Source organism: Scylla paramamosain, chromosome 23 (genome assembly GCF_035594125.1).
Source record: "Scylla paramamosain isolate STU-SP2022 chromosome 23, ASM3559412v1, whole genome shotgun sequence".
NCBI lineage: Eukaryota > Metazoa > Arthropoda > Malacostraca > Decapoda > Portunidae > Scylla > Scylla paramamosain.
The window spans coordinates 12,317,986-12,335,874 of record NC_087173.1 but is presented as its reverse complement, the minus strand read 5'-3'; the positions used below and the strand labels follow the sequence as shown (position 1 = coordinate 12,335,874).

The following is a 17,889-nucleotide window of genomic DNA, read 5'->3' as shown; positions in this document are numbered from 1 at the left end:
AGATAGGTTTGTGTTTAGATGTTGGCGAAGGAGTGGAGATAGGCTACCCAGTTATATGGTCAACGCCAGCATCCCATAAGTAGTTTTTTTTACATGGTTTCCTGATTATATAGATGTGGAAGACAGTTGGCAATAGGGAGGCTGGCGAGGGAGAGAGATAAATGGTGTTTGTTAGTAGTTAAAGGGTTAGTAGTCAGTGTTTATCAGCTAGCCTTCACAAGTCTCAAAAAATATAATATAGTCACAAAACTGAGAAATAAACATAATAAAAAGCCAGAATAAACGTTTCTACTGAAAACTGCAATTAAAAACGATTGATTTAGGCAAAATTAAATAAATAAATAAACAAAACTGCTCCACATTCGAAGATGAAATAAATAATCTGATTTTCTTTTTCGAGACACAAAACAGAAGAAAAAACAGAAAAACACACAAGAAAAAAAGAATTAACTCTTAACATTATAAAATATATATAATTATACACACACACAAGAATAAAGCAAATAAATGGATCAACAATTTTATTAATGAATGACGAGATCAACAAAATAATTAACTCATAAAACAGAACAAAACACAAAACAACCAAAAATTAAATAAACAAAAACTCAAAACAAACATTTATGTGAAAAAAAAACAACAGTAATAAGCAAATAAATAAAAATAAAATAAATAACCGACGTGGGAGTAGGCTAGTTGGAAGCCGATTGAGTGTAGTGCAGTGGATATATTAATCGCTCTTTAATCTTCGTTATTTCACCTCAAACGGGTAAGTTAGCCGTCAAATTTTATTGTGAAGTGAATGAGGAATGTATGTTGGCAAAATGACAGCGCTGGGAGACGTGACTGTTAAGATATCTGAGATTACATAAGGGCTTCCTTTTGGGAATATTTTTATTATGTTTTACAGGATAGGCACCCTCTTTCTCTCTCTCTCCTGATACAAGTCTTTAATTGGTATAAGAGTTATAACAAGGGAGATGTAAGCAAAATTTTTAGTATCAGCAACCAGGGTAGAATAAGAAATAACGGGTACAAGCTTAAAAATCTGGGAATAACATGGAAATAGGTAGGTATATTTCACAGAGGGACTGCCATCTGTAAGCATGGTCGCTTCTTGCAGCTTCCCTTATTTCTTACGTTCTTAAGGGCTTGAGTGAGTGAGTGTGAGGGTGAGGGGGAAAATTGTGTTTGGTTTTGGTATATGGACATAAGATTTTAGTGAGTGCTCTTGTAAGAATAGGGGAGGAGTGCTTTTCGTCTCCATCAAGGGCTAAAGTGATGAGTGCTGGCTTAATAAATTCGTAGGAGATAATATTTTAGTGCTTCTCTTCCCCAACAAAGGTTAATGCGAAGAAATAGTGTTGTGAGTGAGAATAAGGGTGGTAATAAGTGAGTTAAGGGTGGTAATAAATAAGGTAAGGGTGATAAGTGAGAATAAGGGTGATATTTCAGTGGTTCTCTTCCCCAACAAGGGTTAATGCGAAGAAAGAGTGTTGTGAGTGAGAATAAGGGAGGTAAGTGAGGTAAGGGTGATAATAAGTGAGAATAAGGGTGATATTTTAGTGATTTTCTTCCCCAACAAAGGTTAAGGTGTTGAAAGTGTGTTGTGAGTGTGAGGTGAGTGTGAAAGCTGTGTGCCTTGCCTTGCTATGGGTTTATACATCTCTCATAACACTTCCCTGCCAGACCACCTCTGTGTGTGTGTGTGTGTGTGTGTGTGTGTGTGTGTGTGTGTGTTATATAAAATGTAAATAAATAACTGCATTTCTACTGTACTGATGGGAGAAACACACTTTTAAAAGGCACTATTCAAAGTGGCACAGGTTTTTAAAGATGTTTTTTATGGTTTTAGTGACAAATTAACATTCCTACATTACTAACAGGAGAATCACTCACAAAAACCTCTGCTAATCATCTTTGTGGTCTTTGCAATCAATTGAGAGAGAGAGAGAGAGAGAGAGAGAGAGAGAGAGAGAGAGAGAGAGAGAGAGTGTGTGTGTCAGCTAAACCAATTCAACTTGATATGAGTGAAAATCTAATCATCTTCCATTCCCACAGAACTGTCACCCTAACCACGGAGTACTGGAGATTGTGTTCTGCATTGCCAGCCGGCACAAGCGGTGACAGGCAAGGCATGTGAGGTGTCTCACAGCTTTACTAACTTATGCAGGTACTGGTGCAGTGCTATGCCCACAACACTCATTCACTTTATTCTTCTTTTTCCTCCTCCTTCTCCTTATTCCTCCTCCTCCTTCTTATTCCTCCTCCTCCTCCTCCTCCTCCTCCTCCTCCTCCTCCTCCTCCTCCTCCTCCTCCTCCTCCTCCTCCTCCTCCTCCTCCTCCTTATTTCTCCTCCTCCTTCTCGTCCTCCTTCTTATTCCTCCTCCTCCTCCTCCTCCTCCTCCTCCTCCTCCTCCTCCTCCTCCTCCTCCTCCTCCTCCTCCTCCTCCTCCTCCTCCTCCTCCTCCTCCTCCTTATTCCTCCTCCTTCTCGTCCTCCTTATTCCTCCTCCTCCTCCTCCTCCTCCTCCTCCTCCTCCTCCTCCTCCTCCTCCTCCTCCTCCTCCTCCTCCTCCTCCTCCTCCTCCTTATTTCTCCTCCTCCTTCTCGTCCTCCTTCTTATTCCTCCTCCTCCTCCTCCTCCTCCTCCTCCTCCTCCTCCTCCTCCTCCTCCTCCTCCTCCTCCTCCTCCTCCTCCTCCTTATTCCTCCTCCTCCTTCTCGTCCTCCTTCTTATTCCTCCTCCTCCTCCTCCTCCTCCTCCTCCTCCTCCTCCTCCTCCTCCTCCTCCTCCTCCTCCTCCTCCTCCTCCTCCTTATTCCTCCTCCTCCTCCTCCTCCTCCTTCTTATTCCTCCTCCTCCTCCTTCTCCTTCTCCTTCTCCTCCTCCTCCTCCTCCTCCTCCTCCTCCTTATTCCTCCTCCTTCTCGTCCTCCTTCTTATTCCTCCTCCTCCTCCTCCTCCTCCTCCTCCTCCTCCTCCTCCTCCTCCTCCTCCTCCTCCTCCTCCTCCTCGTACTAGCTTATTGGCTAAATGACTTGTGGCTTATTGAGGCTTATTGGTGACTGGCTTAGTGAGGCTTATTGGTGACTGGCCAATGGGGTGAGATTTTATCTTGGCCACAACACTTATAAAAGAAGAATTACCAAAGATGGAATGTTATCACAACATCTGCCCTCTGACATCACATTATAAGTCATTGCTGATAGGTATATTAACTGTACTGTTATCTCATCCTAGTTCAGGAGTTAGTATCTTATCATTCTCTCTCTCTCTCTCTCTCTCTCTCTCTCTCTCTCTCTCTCTCTCTCTCTCTCTCTCTCTCTCTCTCTCTCTCTCTCTCTCTCTCTCTCTCTCTCTCTCGCTTTACGCTGATGACGTAAAGAAACTAATTGTGTCTGTTTTCCTAAGTTTTAACAAGTATATTTAAATCCTTTATCTATCTTATATAATGGTACAGTCAATGGTTATCATTGAAACACTTTATATAAGCACACACTATCTTTATGATCTTGGTTGAAAATAATGAAAATATGGAAAGTACGTATCTCAAAGTTCTCAGTCTCAGGGTGAGACGAAACTTTCTTTCAAAACAAGGGCACCAAAAGTGGTCAGTGAACAAGTATGCTGATTATTCAAGAACACCTTTTCAACATATCACTCCTAATACCAGTGTTGGACATTCTCATACTGATCTTCATAAAAGGTGTCTCCAGGCATTCTGTATTATATCCAAAGCATATTTAACATGGTAGATTTTTTTCACAATTTTCTCAGCTATTGCTGGTTGTAGATTGTTATGTTGGCCTGCTGATACTTGTGTGTGTGGAATATTTGTCTTCTCATGTTAATTATCAGGGAGTTACTGTACTTTCTGTACTTAACTCCATGGATAAATCACTTGTCATACTTCAGAGAATGACTGGTAATGAAATATTTTCATATTCACAACATTCTAATCTGTCTTTGTTTCACAGTGGGTGTAGTTATGCTGTTGTGGCCGAAGCCGGGTTTGCGGTCTTGGGCTTGCGCCCGTTCGGCTTCCTGCTGGACACAGTGCCACGACAGCATATCTGTGCCTGCTGTGAAACAAAGAGAGATGAGGGAACGTGAGGCATCTCCTTCCAGTGGAATGTTGTTAATTCAAACCAAGGATGTAAAGCATGTGTGAATTCAAAAGGAAGAGAGTGGTATGGAAGTTGGAAGATTTTCAGAGGATCTCTCATCCCAAAACTGTGATACAGTATTTTTGTGAAAGCTGAATGTCAGAGAATTTCATTGACATGATGTTTCATTAACACAAAAGAAAATGTGATCAGAATTGGCCTCAAGAGAAACACAATGGGTGCACTTCATACTGTACTTACAAGCTCTTGTGTTGCCACAAGGTGACAGTATTATCATTCACTGAAAAGTGTTTCATTAGTACAGGAAGTAAAAAAAAAAAAATAATAAAATAATACTACATGAGATGCCAATCACACTGCATTAAAATATGCAAAGCTAGTATGCTTCAATAACAGACAAAACATGAAGATAAAAAAAAAAAAAAAAAAAGTGAAAAGATTAGACCTTGATTTTTAGGTTAGGTTAGGTTAGGTTAATACACTGAAAACTTGTTTCTTAGATATGCTGTCATGAAATGGAGATGTAATATTTCTATTGTGATATGCTGTCAAACATAATATATATGTCTTTATTACACTCTGACATTTGTCATTACAATGTATCATTACATTTTAACCATACATAGTTACTGTCAAATATGATATATGTACTTGCCTTTATTACACTTATGACATTTCTTGCATACAATACTACATTTTGACTGTACATATTTACCATCTTGAAAATTCTCCTAATAAAAGTGCACTCCTTTCATCAGTGATCCATTAAACAAGCCTTTCTTGCAGGATGAGAGTACAGACTGCAGGCACGGAGTGTTTGACGAGGCAGTTATCGCCACAGCACTTAGGGAAGTACTGAAGGGCCTTGAGTATTTCCACAACAACAGACAAATCCACAGGTATCACCCGGAGGCAGAGTCTGCGTGCCGAGGACGGCATTGTTTACCCATCAGTGAATAGGTACTGGATGTTAGCTGAATAGTTGTCATCTTGTCTCTTGGCTGGAGTGCAAGGCTAGCAGTCTTACCCTCCTGTGTGTGTGTGTGTGTGTGTGTGTGTGTGTGTGTGTGTGTGTGTGTATTTACCTAGTTGTATTGTACAGGGCATGAGCCTAAGCTGTGTGCGTGTGTGCGTGCATGCGCACTTAGTCTAAGAGACCAGATATGGTCTCATCACATCCTAAGGGGCAATCAAGATACATGTTGTAAGAAATAACCAGATGCTTGCAAAAATATTAGCAATGGAAAACATTCAACATCTCTTTCTTTGTGTTTGATGTTGTCAGCATTTAGGTGGATGTTGAGGCAGCTCAATGTGGTACAAAGTAATGGAGAGTGTGTGTGTGTGAGTGGGTACATCAAATTCCCTTTGAAACACTAACAAAAACATGGTGTATCTCTCCTCACACACAGGGAGGGTTTGGATATTTTGTCAAAAACAGCTTGCTTTGAGTCCTCAGTAGTACAACTCTGTATGCCTCTGTTACGCTAAACTAAATGGCACTAAACTCACATCCTTTGTATTGAAAATGCAATAAGATTAAAATCTCTTGGTTGAGAGATTTTGGTGTGGCAAGATTAAGAAGAGGCAGGAGTGTGCTGTTTCCAGATGACTGCATCAGTGTAGGAGGCTGTTACCTTTTCACCTGTTCTCCATCCTAATCTATTTACACTTGTTTCCTTAACTTGAGTTCCTTATCTCTCATGCATTCTTTCCTGCCCCTCCTCCTCCTCCTCCTCCTCCTCCTCCTCCTCCTCCTCCTCCTCCTCCTCCTCCTCCTCCTCCTCCTCCTCCTTGTTCTTCTTGTTCTTGTTCTTTTTCCTCTTCCTCCTCCTCCTCCTACTTATTCCTCCTCCTCCTCCTCCTCCTCCTGCTGGCTTATTGGCTAAATGACTTGTGGCAATATATAAATTCATTGTCTCTCTTTCTCTCTCCTCCTCCTCCTCCTCCTCCTCCTCCTCCTCATTCTTCTTCTTTAATCCTTTGAGAGAGAGAGAGAGAGAGAGAGAGAGAGAGAGAGAGAGAGAGAGAGAGAGGGGGGGGGGGCAGGGGGAGGGAAGATTAACCAGAAAGAATTTTAATTAAGTGAAAGAGAGAGAGAGAGAGAGAGAGAGAGAGAGAGATCTAGTTATAATTTCAACTTTCAATATATATTATTTATATGAATTACAAATACACATACTTCTTCTTCTCCTCCTCCTCCTCCTCCTCCTCCTCCTCCTCCTCCTCCTCCTCCTCCTCCTTATTCTTCTTATTCTTCTTCTTCTTCTTCTTCTTCTTCTTGTTCTTTTTCCTCCTCCTCCTCCTCCTCCTCCTCCTCCTCTCATCATCATCATCATCAGCATCAACTGAGAAAACTTGATATTAGAGAAACTTTCAGAGAGAGAGAGAGAGAGAGAGAGAGAGAGAGAGAGAGAGAGAGAGAGAGAGAGCATCTATATGAAGAGCTGTCTTTAATCCCCTCGACCTCTTTGTGAGAGTGTGTGTGTCTTCTTCTTCTTCTTCTTCTTCTTCTTCTTCTTCTTCTTCTTCTTCTTCTTCTTCTTCTTCTTCTTAATCCCTCTTCCTTTCTTTCTTTCTTTTTTTTTCTTTTTTTCTTTCTTTTTCTTTCCTTCTCTCTTCTTCTTCTTCTTCTTATATATATATTCTTCTTATATATATTCTTACTTCTTTTCCTCGTTACTCTTCACTATTGTACACTTCACTTGTACAAAGCTAGCAGCTGGGGGATGAGAAAAACTGGTGGAGAACACTCAGAACACCTAACTTCATAGAAACTGTTTTAGCTAGAGATGAGATGAAGAGTTTCTAGTTCAGATTATAACTGAAGGGCAGACTGAGGATGTTCAGTAGAAGAGGGGGATGGTTGAGTGTCACTGAAGAAGAGGGGATAGTTGCCTGGAAGGTTGTGTCGAGTTGATAGATGGAAGAATTAAGTCTTTGGTGCATTGAACACTGCTAGGTTTGCTCAGTCACAATCAGAAATTTTAGAGAGTTGAGAAGTCAGGCATTCTGTGGCTTCCTTGTGAGAATTGTTTACTTCCTGAAGGGTTCGATGTCTACAAAAAAGACATGGAAAAGTGCAAGGTGGTATCATCAGTGTAGGAATGGATAGGACAAGAAGTTTGGTTTAGAAGATCATTAACAAAAAATAAGAAGAGAGTGAGTGACAGGACAGAACCCTGAGAAACACCACTGTTAATAGATTTAGAAGAACAGTGACTGTCTACCACAGCAGCAATAGAATGATCAGAAAGGAAACTTGAGATGAAGTTACAGAGAGAAGGATAGAAGCCATAGGAGGATAGTTTGGAAATCAAAGCTTTATGCCAGACTCTATTAAAAGCTTTTGATATGCACAAGCCAACAGCAGCAAGTTTCACCAATATCCCTAAAAGAGGATGACCAAGACTCAGTAGGGAACTCCATAAGATCACCAGTAGAGTGGCCTAGACAGAACCCATACTGGCAATCAGATAGAAGGTTGTGAAATAATAGATGTTTATGAATCTTCCTGTTGAGAATAGATTCAAAACTTTGGAGAGGTAGGAAATTACAGCAATAGGATGATAATTTGAAGGATTAGAATGGTCACCCTTTTTAGGAACAGGCTGAATTTTGGCAAACTTCCAGCAAGAAGGAAAGGTAGATATTGATAGACAAATTTGGAAGAGTTTGATTAGGCAAGGTGCAAGCACAGAGGCACAGTTTCAGAAAACAATGGGAGGGACTCCATCAGGTTTGTAAGCTCTCTGAGGGTTAAGGCTAGCCAGGGCATGGAAAACATCACTGCAAGGGATTTTCATAGGTAGCGTGAAGTAATCGGAGGATGGAGGAGACAGAGGAACAGACCCTGAATTATCCAAGGTAGAGTTTTTAGCAAAGGTTTGAGTGAAGAGTTCAGCTTTAGAAATAGATGAGATGGCAGTAGTGCCACGAAGAAGCAAAGTTATTGGAGATGTTTTTGGCTAGGTGCAAGAAATTACAAGGGGAGTTAGATCTTGAAAGATTTTGACACTCTTTTAATGAAGAACACACACTTGTTTAGGTCATGCTGATACAGGTTAGGAATTTAATGGGACAGACTTGACTACTTTTACAATTTTAATGTGTATGTATATATATAGACCTTAATTATCAATATAATATACAACTAAATCTTGATTAGTAAAATATATTTTCTAAAACCCCCTGAAATAACCACTTAAACTTTTTTGGGGGGATTTAAGAGTTTTTTTTTTCAGGGGAGGGCATTAATGCTAAGCCTGGAGGCAGGAGGGTGACAGTGGAGTTTTTAAGCTGGTAAATGGCTTTCTGGGTCAACACAAGATCAGCTGCCATATATATTACTAACACTCCCTGCTGCAGCTATGCCAATGAATGTGCTTTTTCTTTCATTTTCAGCTCCTGGTGACCTATGGTAAAGCACAGCAACAAAACTGTAAGCATCCAAAATTAGTCAATGATGGGTCGCGTGAAGCCTGATGGAGTCGTCAGTTATGGATGCTGCTTCCGTGGCAGCTGGACCAGCACTGGTGTGGGATGTATATGAACAGCTACACAAGCGTCTCAGCTGCTGTGAGATGTATGATGACTGTGTTCTAGCACATGATGGATATGCAACTCAAATATATCCACATTTTTTCCATATGTGCTTTTCACCTGCATTTTTGCTGTATAGATTTCTTTTGTGGTGACTACAGTCGGCTCGCCACTAATGTGCAGTATTCTGATGCAAATCACGTATAGTGCCTGGGATCAGCTTGCTTGCGAGTCGTACCCTAACGGAATTTAAAGCCTACTGCATGGATGGTCCGCAACAAATTGTAAAAATGTCTGTAACACTGATATCGAGGTAGCAAGTGCAGTTCCAATCCCAACATCACTAGCACTATACACAGTGATGCAAGTTTGGTGAGAAGAATGAGCTGTAACTGCTGCAGCTGCCACCATTGATAGTGACATCAACAGTGAGCATTCATCAGCTGTTTGTGTAAACAGTGGCTCAGTGTGGTCTTTTAATGAATGTTTGTGTACTTTATAAGTCTTAATTCATTATTTAAAAAAATATTTTTACAACTCCTATGTTTGTATTACCTTCAGTTGTATCCATGAACAATCTGAATGCTATAAGTAGTTTGGAAATATTTAAATTCTTGAGGGTTGTCTCACACAGGCTGGAACCATAGTCTTTTTTTGCCATTGCTTTCATTAAAACTCTAAAGTAAATCACATCTAATCTAATCTAATGAACCTACCCCATGGTGTCAAAAGAGCATCCCTTCAGCTGCATCTTTATTATTTCCAGGAAAAAAAAAGTGCAGAGATTAGGAGTATAAATGTCCTAAAACTGAACTTGGGACCTGACAGTCATCATGGTCTCAATGTCTAAGGTGTCATCCTTGTGTTCTCTCAGTGAGAGGTTCAATCCCTGGCTGGCTACAACTTGTCATGGCTAAAGACTTATCTCATCTTGAGATCAATTTCTCATTGTTTCCATAGAATGAATGTCCATGTGGGGAGCATGACACAAGTCACAAGGGTTGGTACCAAATCTGATGAGTAGGGCAGCTGCAAAGGGATAATCATGCATCTGAGAAGCCCATGCATTATAAGAGATAATATGTAAGAGAGGGTGCATCATCATCATCATCATCATCATCATCATGGAGCATCCATTTAGCCTTGCACCACATTTCAAGCCATATCTGCCAAAATTAATGTCCTCAGATGCCTCAAAACACTTGAGTAGAACTGGCAGTTGATGATCTTTTTTGGGGGATGAATTCATGATGAACTATCCTATGAATCTCAAAGACATTGAATAAAAATGCTCTTAGTGGTTTTCCAGACCTGAACCATGCCCTGCATGGAGATGCTGGACTCTTCTATTGTAAAGACTTGTTTGGGTTAGGGGGTTATACCTGTAAACCCAAATTTTGTTCCCAGAGATGTCCTTTGACATGAAGGTTGGGTCATTCATGGCTGGCTGACAGAATTCCTGACAGACTTTGGCCTGATGCTTCTTCTGTCCATTGTGGAGATGATTCTGCACAAACAGTAGATGCTTGACATGCTTAGAGAACAACACTTCCAGAATAAGTTTCAGGGGTGACAACAGTGCTGAATGTGCTGCTGTATTGCTGCTCAAATGGACTATTTTCAAAGAGATGGTGCCCAAATGCAAATTAAGTAAGTGCTGTAGGTAAAAGTAATTTTTTCATACCAACTGTTTATTTGTCAAAATATAGTGTAGACTATCTTTTATGCTCCAAGCACACATATGTTAGCACATAAACACATCACTGAAAAGTGTATCAAGCTTCCTTGACAATGCAGCTTCAAGTAAATGAATGACACATGTTATACAATTTTTTCTGCTGATAGTTATAATCATATGAACAGGAACATTCATAATGCTAATATGCTAATCAATATAAATAACCATCTTTATGATATCTATATTCTTATCTTTGTAATGAGATACTTAAACATTAGTTAAGCAGGAAATCTTAAAAAGAGAGACCATTGGTGGTGGCTGAAGCCACTGAACACATGTTTTCTTTTGTCTGGCCATTATGGAACACATACTGGCAATTAGATAGAAAGTTGTCAAGTGATAGATGTTTAAGAATCTTCCTTTTGAGGATAAATTCAAAAACTTCAGATAGGCAGAAAATTAAAGCAACAGGACAGTAGTATGAGGGATTAGAATGGTCACCCTTTTCAGGAACAGGCTGAATGTAGGCAAACTTCCAGCAAGAAGTAATATTATTACATGTTGACACACAGAGTTGAAAGAGTTTGACTTGGCAAGGTGCAAGCACAGAAATGCAGTTTTGAAGAACAAGAGGAGGGACCCCTCCAAGCTTTCCAAGGGTTTAGGGCAGCGAAGGCATGGAAAACATCATTGTGAAGAATTTGACTAGATAGCATCAAGTAGTCATAGGGTGGAGGAGAGGGAGGAACAAGCCTTCAATCAAACTTCCAAATAACAAACTATTAGCAGTGAATTTGTCCACAAGGAAGCAAAAGGAGCAAGCAATCCCTTTGTTTCCTGGAATTCAGTAAGTAGGGAAGTAAATGACTGGATCAAAACTCACACAAAGGCAACCAATTGGAAACCAAGGGAATCAAACATCATCATGACAAAGAACACAAGGAATAGAACTTTCATGGCTAAAGCAACTGAGGAAAAACCAATGTGGTCACTTTTTGACAACCAATTCCTAACTGTCACAAGCCTCACTCCACTACCACACAGGGTCAAAGGTCAATTTTAAGGCCGTATCATTTCAAAGTATAATCACAGAGTCCCACAATAAAAATACAAACACAATCTCTTCAAATCATAATGGATGAACAAACTCACACACACACACACACACACACACACACACACACACACACACACACACACACACACACACACACACACACACACACACACACACACACACACACACACAAGCCAGACATGAACACCACCACCACTGGTCATTGCTTGTTTGAGAGCAGAGATAAAATACTGGACAACTTCTTGACTTGGTAATGCTGTTGTGTCCGCCATCTGAGGTCCATTCCTGCAGTCACCGACAGCTGCACTCAGCTAAGTGGAGGAAAGGAAAGTCTGAGTGTGATGCAGGTGGTGGTGGTGGTGGTGGTGGTGGTGTGGTGTGGTATATTGGTGTTGATAGATGAAAAGAATTAAAGTCAAATGAAATTATCAGAAAAAATAAGAGAAGAAGAGAATGTGGAAGATCTGAGAGACACAACAAGCACAACAGACCATTCAGGGCAAGACAGAACAAAAGGTGTTTTACTGACTATACAACAAGCATGACAGACACAGGACAATGGAGGACAGGCAAGTCTACCCCTTGAAGCACAGCAACGCAGAACAAGGAAAAAAAAGCACAACAGCTTCTCAGTCAGGACAAAACAGAAGAACAGCACACCATTTCTTCCTCTGTGCCAGAAAACATTGTAAAGCAGCCACGTTTCAGACCAGGCCAGGCACAGATGTACTGAACCAATAGCAAACCACAGACACACACAAGCCAACTAACACACAAACATATATTATTTAGAGCCATGCACATAAACAAACACAAATATTAAGCTATGTTGCTTGAATTTTTTTTTTTTTTAGGCATGCAATAGAATTATTAAAGATGCTGTTTACAAAATACTAAGCACAATAACTATACACAAAAATTTATGATGCATTGGTTAAGACCTGTAGTGTGTGTGTGTGTGTGTGTGTGTGTGTGTGTGTGTGTGTGTGTGTGTGTGTGTGTGTGTGTGTGTGTGTGTGTGTGTGTGTGTGTGTGTGTGTTTGTAAATACTTTGAATATAACTTTATGTCAAACTTCATTGAATTCACCAAATAAATAAATATTGATAAAATATCAAACTTCCTTTTAACTCCAATAAAAATCCCAATATTAACAAGAAAATCAGGTTAGACTTTCTGGTACATTCTGAAACAAGTCTGGCCACACCTCCACTACTTCCCAAAAGCCTCTAGTTGAAGAGACACAGGTTTTCAAGAGAGTTTTTTATGGTTCTTCTGACAGATACACAACATTTCTACAGTATCAACAGGAGAAACTCTCTGTAGCCTCGGAAGACAGTGACTGAGAGCACAGCAACCCTCAACAAATATACATACTCACCGGTCAACTATGAAGGCCACCAGGGTACACAACAGGGCCGTAATGTGCAACTAGAGGGGCATCTCCAATGGTGGTGGTGGTGGTGGTGGTGGTGGTGGTGGTGGGGGTGGTGGTGGTGGTCACATATCCTGGTATCTGTATAGAAAGAAAGAGATTAGATTCACTGGCTTGAATTATGGAATAGTGAAAGGCTATAAATAAATAAATATAATCCTTTGCTTTGTTGGGTAGCAAGCTGTTTTATAAAAGCAAGTTTCTCATTAGCTTTGACTTTTGTTGAACATGCATGCAAGGTAACAATGTTAAAAGACACCCATAATTTCAAGCCACTAAGCCAGTCACCCAATAGGCCTCACTAAGCCAGTCACCAATAAGCCTCACTAAGCCAGTCACCAATAAGCCTCACTAAGCCAGTCACCAATAAGCCAGCAGCAGCAGGAGGAAGAGGAGGAGGAGGAGGAGGAGGAGGAGGAGGAAAAAGAAGAACGAGAAAAAGAACACCATTAGCCAGTCTCCCTCTCCCTCTCTCACCATTGGTCGGTGGTCTGTACAGCAGACACCCAGTCGTCATGGTGAAGGGATTTTCTCCAAGTACTGTACCTCCACCACTCCCTCCAGGCTCCTCCCACTTTCCTCCAGTCATTCTGTAAGCTTGATGATCAGCAGCTGTTCCTCTATACCACAAGCTTCACTCTGGGCAGCTCTCTGGAGGCCTCCGAACCTGTGGGTGTGAGGTTAGGTTAGTTTAGGTTGGCTAGGTTAGGCCTGTGATTGGTATATGGAGGACAGGACAGGACAAAGTGACCAGTGGGGAGGCTGTGGAAGGCTTGGGGATGCTGTGTGAAGGATGACACAACAAGGAGACCAGTGAGAAGGCTGTGGAAGGCCAAGGGATGCTGTGTGGAGGAGAGAGAGAGAGAGAGATAATTGTGAAGAAGGAAGGTTTAGAGATACAAACACTGAAAAAAAGCTTCTCTCTGGGGAATCTCTCTGCTTTCTGAAAATAAATACATACATAAATAAATCTCATACATAACATACATAAATAAATACATAAATAAATAAATACATAAATAAATCTCAGGGCTTTCACCTGTCACAATCTCTGCTTTCTGAAAATAAATGCATACATAAATAAATAAATAAACAAACAAACAAACAAACAAACAAACAAACAAACAAACAAATAAATAAATAAATAAATAAATACATACATAAATAAATAAATAAAAAGGTCATGTCTCTATTTTGTACGGGTGACTGAAGTAAATGATAATTCCTTATAGTAAATGATAATTCCTTATAATTAAGTTATCCTTTCAATGAGGCAAGGAAGTGTACAGGTCCACACACTTAAATCTGAACCGCAATCAACACAAAAGATTTCAGCGCCAGCCTATACACCCCACACGGCACCCCACATAGGCCTACCTTCCTGCCTACTACCTGCTTCATCCAATATGCTAAAGAATATTCACCAATACCAACAATATTCAACAGAACTGTACAGCAAATATGTGGTTCAATATTTGGTGTTAATTAAAAAGACCCATCAATACCACTTCCACGGTGTACTGAGGTTGACACATTTATTCTATAACTTCTATAACTCTCCATAACACTAATACACACATATATATCACAACAGAACAGTGGGGCAGAAGTAACAAAATTATTACATACCTTGTGTCTTCTGCCAGTCTCCCTCACTCTGAATATCCAAGGCAACGTCACCTCTTCCTGCCAGGGTTCTATCACCAACACAGTCATCTGGAAGGCAAAAATTAAATGAATGATATAACCTTGGGGGACACCACTAAGTCTGCTATTAACATATCTTCATAATTGTTATCTTTTTAACCTGCTCACCTACCAAAACTAACCACACTTCACCAAAATGCAGATAAACCTTTAAAATTCACCATCAGCATTATAATTTTAGTTGTGTATATCTATATTTCAAATTACGGTAAGATCTGTAATGAGAAAAGTCACCTGGTCAGCTACCCTGTACACACGGCTTATTTCACTCTCTTGGCCCAGTAAGGGGGTAACAAGTGACAAATTCTGAGGGATGAGGGTAAAATAACAGCTAAATAACTCAGCACAGTCAACACTACAGGCTCACACAAGATTTAATAAACATTACTCACCAAGGATAAGGAGTCTGGAAAAAAAAACAACTTATTTTCACCTCTCCCCAAGTCCTTCGCTACCTTTCTGCACACATCCATTACTCAGATCAACCTGTGTTCATATACTTACAGTTTTTGAGAGTAAAATCCAAGTAAAGAAGTGTTATAGCGTTAAAAACCGTGTATAATAAGCAAGGTTCGTTCTTTTCACCATCTTGTAAGTGAAATGGAAAGTTTTGTGTATAGACGACAGAAATGTTCTCTCCCTCACAACAACAACAAACAAAAGAGCATCGGTACTAGGAAAGATTAAGGTTGAAATACTATATAATATCGGATTGTAACCCTCTATAGTAGCTTAACAGATTTCTTTTAAGATTCTTTTCTTTTTACTTTTATGAACAGCCGCTGAATTCAAAAGACAAAAAAAGATAAGAAAATATTGCTATCCACATTTCTATCACTACGAAATGCTGAAACATTATTTCCTTATTATTATTATTATCCTTATATATTATTTCATTCATTTCAAGCATTCCTGGAGCCTATGACAGCTAAGTTCGCTGGCTGTGGTGTTAATTTTCAATATAATGTTAATAATACCTACATGTTGGGCGTTAGGTATCAATATTTCGCTTAATAAAACCGAGGAAAGGCAACCAAATTATTTTCAGACACTGTGCATCACACACTAAGCCAATTAGGACCCAGTTCATTAAGAAATCTTGCTAATCTGTCTCTAGAACCATTAAAACACCATTAAAAACCTGCATCATTTCAACTAGACCCTTTTGAAAACACTACAGGTAATCAAGAGTGTTTTTCCTGTTAATAATGTAGAAATCTTGCTGATCTGTCTCTAGAACCATTAAAACACCATTAAAAACCTGCATCATTTCAACTAGACCCTTTTGAAAACAGTATAGGTAATCAAGAGTGTTTTTCCTGTTAATAATGTAGAAATTTTGCTAATCTGTCACTAGAACCATTAAAACACCATTAAAAACCTGCATCATTTCAACTAGACCCTTTTGAAAACAGTATAGGTAATCAAGAGTGTTTTTCCTGTTAATAATGTAGAAATCTTGCTAATCTGTCACTAGAACCATTAAAACACCATTAAAAACCTGCATCATTTCAACTAAACCCTCTTGAAAGTAATGGTGGTTTCAGAATATATAAAAAAAGTGGAATTATTTATTTGTCAGTGTGTAATTATTATAATCTAACTTCGATCTATTTTAGTGAAAAACATCTTATATATATACACCACAAGTTCAGTAAATAATAACAGATAAAATTCTTAATAAAATCGCCATAAATAAATAAAGAAGACTTGTATTGGGTAATTCTTATGCTCACTTTTAATAGCAAGCCAAGCACCGCCACTAACAAATATAGAAATTACATAGAAAAAAAATTATGTACAAAAACAAAAGGAAAATGTTACGAATTACATAGAGATGGAATGAAAAAAAATATAAATAGAACTAAGAGGAAGAAGAAGAAGAAGAAGAAGATACAGAGAGAGAGAGAGAAAGAATCAAATATACTTATCCACGAAATGAAATGATACAGGTCTTTAAGGGTGTTTTAATGATTCCAGTGACAGATTAGTAAGATTTCTACATTATTAACAGGAGAAACACTGCAGATAACCTGTACTGTTTTCAAGGGGGGTCTATTGGGTAAGTCTTATGCTCATTTTTAATAGCAAGCCAAGCACCGCCACTACCAAATATATAAATTATACAAAAGAAAATTATGTAGAAAAACAAAAGAAAAATGTTACGAATTACATAGAGATGGAATGAAAAATAATATAAATAGAGATAAGAGGAAGAAGAAGAAGAAGAAGAAGAAGATACAGAGAGAGAGAGAGAGAGAGAGAGAGAGAGAGAGAGAGAGAGAGAGAGAGAGAGAGAGAGAGAGAGAGAGAGAGAATCAAATATACTTATCCACGAAAACCATATATATATATATATATATATATATATATATATATATATATATATATATATATATATATATATATATATATATATATATATATATTTCTCTTTCCTTTTATTTATTCATTTATTTATTTATTTATTATTTAATTAATTATTTCTCTATCAATACTAACATATCTGTTTTTTCCCCTTACAGAAATCTTATTTGCTGTTACTTTTACCCCACGGTCTGACATAATAAAAAAAAAAAACAATATTTAGTAACCCATAGTACACAAATAAATAAATAAACAAATATATACAAATATTAAAGGAATGACATGTATCGTTGATATATTTCAATGTATCTCCCCTTCATAAAAATCTCCACACCCTGTTATATTTCTCCTTATTTTGACTTCCCCGGAGACTGCCGCACCACGCCCTTCAGGCCGAGCAAAGGTCAAGGATCAAGCTTCCTTCTTCATGCATTCTTTCCGCCCAAAATAGCCTGTCAATGCGGAATTTTTATCTTTAAAAACAACCGAAAATTTCTTCATTTCTCAGTAGTGTAGATCAATGGCCATGTTCCAAACTGTCGTACGGAGACCAGGGTGACTACAGTAGTGGACTATTTAACTATTCATGGACTGTACTATTGAATTTATGGTGTATAATTGTTCCATTGGGTTAAAGATTGTGATTCCTAGGCGTGTCATTGAGTGAGCTAGCTTTATTTTCTCTATTTTCATACCACACATTCTCTCATTCAAACTCTCTCTCTCACTATCTGCCAGACGCAAAATATAGAACAACATTGAAAAAAAACATATTTTCCCTGCATGATTCAAAACGAAAATAAATTCTAATAAACTAAAACCAAAACCCTATTCAGCCATACATAAGAATACAAGATGGAGCAAATAAGAGAAGAGAAATAAAATAAAAAGCAAGGTAAGAGGGGGAGGGGGAGGAAGAGGGGAATGAATCCCCGGGAAGCAACCCAGCCTCAGTG

At 39.0% G+C, this 17,889-nt stretch overlaps 1 protein-coding gene and 2 long non-coding RNA genes across 5 annotated transcripts in view; 2 read left to right on the top strand and 1 right to left on the bottom strand.

The window, feature by feature from the left end:
• Window positions 1-662: 662 nt before the first annotated feature.
• LOC135112228 (uncharacterized) lies at window positions 663-11,590 on the top strand. Of its 2 annotated transcripts, none has more exons than XR_010274178.1 (4): window positions 663-769; window positions 2,062-2,173; window positions 4,927-5,087; window positions 8,532-11,590. It is a non-coding gene; the product is annotated as an uncharacterized LOC135112228 (long non-coding RNA). The 2 variants fall into 2 exon arrangements; XR_010274177.1 differs by having other exon boundaries at window positions 4,914-5,087.
• Window positions 9,410-15,821, bottom strand: LOC135112226 (uncharacterized). 2 transcript variants are annotated; one of them, XR_010274175.1, is made up of 5 exons: window positions 15,071-15,821; window positions 14,489-14,575; window positions 13,337-13,526; window positions 12,806-12,940; window positions 9,410-11,736 (listed from the first exon to the last, which is right to left on the bottom strand). It is a non-coding gene; the product is annotated as an uncharacterized LOC135112226 (long non-coding RNA). The 2 variants fall into 2 exon arrangements; XR_010274176.1 differs by having other exon boundaries at window positions 13,406-13,526; window positions 15,071-15,226.
• Window positions 15,822-17,876: 2,055 nt separating this feature from the next.
• LOC135112223 (uncharacterized) overlaps window positions 17,877-17,889 on the top strand; it is a 21,900-nt gene continuing 21,887 nt past the window's right edge. The window contains exon 1 of the mRNA XM_064026442.1: window positions 17,877-17,889. This exon is cut by the window's right edge and continues 200 nt beyond it. The gene's annotated coding sequence lies outside the window, so the exon portion shown is untranslated.